Source organism: Peromyscus leucopus, chromosome 11, assembly GCF_004664715.2.
Source record: "Peromyscus leucopus breed LL Stock chromosome 11, UCI_PerLeu_2.1, whole genome shotgun sequence".
In the NCBI taxonomy this organism is placed as follows: domain Eukaryota; kingdom Metazoa; phylum Chordata; class Mammalia; order Rodentia; family Cricetidae; genus Peromyscus; species Peromyscus leucopus.
The window spans coordinates 50,138,126-50,140,672 of NC_051072.1; the positions used below are offsets into that span (position 1 = coordinate 50,138,126).

Genomic DNA, 2,547 nt, shown 5'->3' on the forward strand with positions numbered 1-2,547 from the left:
CCACAACTTTCCTAAAGACAGGAAACTACGACTCTAGGAGTTTCTAAGCGCTTTCTTCAGCTTATCTGTTCATCCGGAACGGGTTCTTCTACTGTAGAATGTGAAGAAGCAGTGGGAGAATTTGTGAAAGGGGCTGAGCTTTTCAGAACACCTGGAACTCACTCCGGAATGTACATAGGGCCAGAGCTGGTCTGCGTTTGGAAGGGAGCAGAGGAGTAGAGAATTGGTCTTCTGAACCAGGCACTTCTTAGGGCCTCAGTTATTTGTTCCATCAGTCCCAATCCTCGTGGGTCATAGAGTCACTGCATACACCTAAGACCTTCAGGAGAGTAAGGGCCAGCATGGCGATTTACTGTCCTGGAGGAGAAATCTGCACTGGGAGTCAAGGGATCCCTAGACAAAGTCCTTTCCACATCCGCATAGGTGAACTTCATGCCTCGGGGCTCTGATTCCTGCCTACTCATTAGACTACCTGGGCTTGCTCCTCAACTTAATGATGTCCAGATATCCCCATCATGCACTGAGGTAGTGTAAGTGAAATAATGCACTTTATATGCTTAGCCTATCATATATCCTGGCTTAGCAATTGCCATGCCAGCGTAACGGCTGTTTTCCCCTCGAGTCTTCATGGCGGACTCGGACTGCCCAGTAGCTCAAGCGTGCTCTACTATGAGTTGCTGGCTTAGGAGAAAAGATAAAAATTTGAAATACATTTTCTATTTTCAAACCACTGCAAAGGTGTAGAAAAATGATGAACCCATGATTAAGTCGGGGATTGTAATCAAGGCCGAGGGCTATCCAAATGGATGACGTCACCAGCTCAGGTGGTAACATCCACACAGGGATTCCTTTTTTTTTTTTTTTTTTTTTTTTAACTTACTATGACCCTAATGGGCAGCTGGGCTGGGAGTGGTGGCTCCAGATGCTTAAGGGGAGGTCACGGAGAGGCCAGCAGTCAGCGGGAGATTGACAGGGAGACCATTACCTGGAGACACCCATCTGAGACCGGAGCTGTGTAGATGTGGTGGCTGCTGATGGATGAAGGGTGGAGAGAAAAAGGCAGCTGGGTATAGAAGCCCAGGAGAGCCCAAAGCCAGTACTGCAAGTGGAAGGAGAGACTGCAAAAGGGGACAGAGCTGGAGGAACTGGAGAGGCAGGAAAAAGACCTGGAGGGATGCTCCTCTGGTGGCCAAGAAACGTGGTGGCCGGATGGGTCAACAGTGCCACCTCCACCAAGGGGCTGATTTAAGATTGCAATTTAAGGAAATTTCTCACTGGACTTGACATTTTAGAAATCCTGAGCTGCTTTAGCAGGGAAGAGCAAAGGGTGGAATATTAAATGGAGGCGAGCTAAGAAAGACACAGAACCTCCTTCCAGTGAGACGAAGGTGCAGTTACCATTGGGAAGCCCGTCCTTCCTCGAGGCCACCAGCGCCTCCTTGTCATACCACAGGAGACACAGAAGGAATCCCACTGCCACCCCATTTTATTTTTAAAATACAGACCGCCTCACGAATCTGCGGGTCGTCCTTGCACAGGGGCCATGTTTATCTTCCGTGTATTGCTTCGGTTTCGGGGCATCTGCCAAAGTGCGCAATGGCTGTTAATTTGATGCTCAACTTGAAATGGGGTTCTCAGACACGCACACTAGGGCACAAGACCCTACGCGCTGGAGGAAAGCCGAACCCAAGCTCACAGCCAGAATATGAAACCTATTTAAAACACGCTTGATTCTTCTCCGGAACAGTGCTTGCTACTCTCGTGGTAAAAATCATCCCCTCCAGCCAGTGGCAAGCTAAGCGAACCCAGCCGCAACTCCAGGCCACAAAAATCAGCACCGTGGCTGCCAAGCTTTGCAAGGTCCCAGTTTTCTGCCTAACAGGAAACCCCCAGTACAAAACAGCCTATACTCCTCCTGCTGCCTGATGGTTGACCACTCTAAGGAAATTCAGAGAGCCTACAATGAGGGAAAAGAAGAAACCACAAAAACACCCCAAAAAGAAATATAAGAAGTCCTCTGTGAACAGCCCAACACTGTACAACATGACCAGGACGCTAGAGGAGTCGCATCTTACTCCCTCAGCCAGACTCTCCAGGGCAGAGGCTAGCTCTGCAAGGAGATGGGAGTCCCGAGGGCCATCTCAAAGTTGTCTCCTCCTAGCCTGTCATCAAGGGGTCTCCTAATCTGACCCTGTCAAGAGCCCACAGGGGCCAGAGGGGCTGCTGGGTAGGGTCAGCAGGCTGCTAGGTTCTGTCTCCGCAGCTGAGCTGTGGGGAAAAAAAAAATCAAGGACTCCAGTAACTGGTCTTCTCCTGGCTTGCCATCTGGCCTACATGTGAACACAAGGGCATAGCAAGGCAGAATGGCAGTTCCCCCTGGGTGGGGTGACTGGAAGTGAACACAAGAGGGCGCTCTCTGTCTTGACCTAGACGTAGGTTACAGGGTCCAGGGCGTGCAGGAGTTGAACCCTTAGGGTCACTGAACTTTTCTGTTGGTGTATTGTACTTCTTAAAAGCTGTTACCCGCCCCCCCCCGCCCCTTCAACC

General features: G+C 50.3%; 1 non-coding gene across 1 annotated transcript; it reads right to left on the minus strand.

The window, feature by feature from the left end:
* Nucleotides 1-1,493: 1,493 nt before the first annotated feature.
* On the minus strand, nt 1,494-1,597 carry LOC114694710. Its single transcript, XR_003734740.1, has one exon. It is a non-coding gene; the product is annotated as a U6 spliceosomal RNA (small nuclear RNA).
* Between the last annotated feature and the right edge of the window lie 950 nt (nt 1,598-2,547).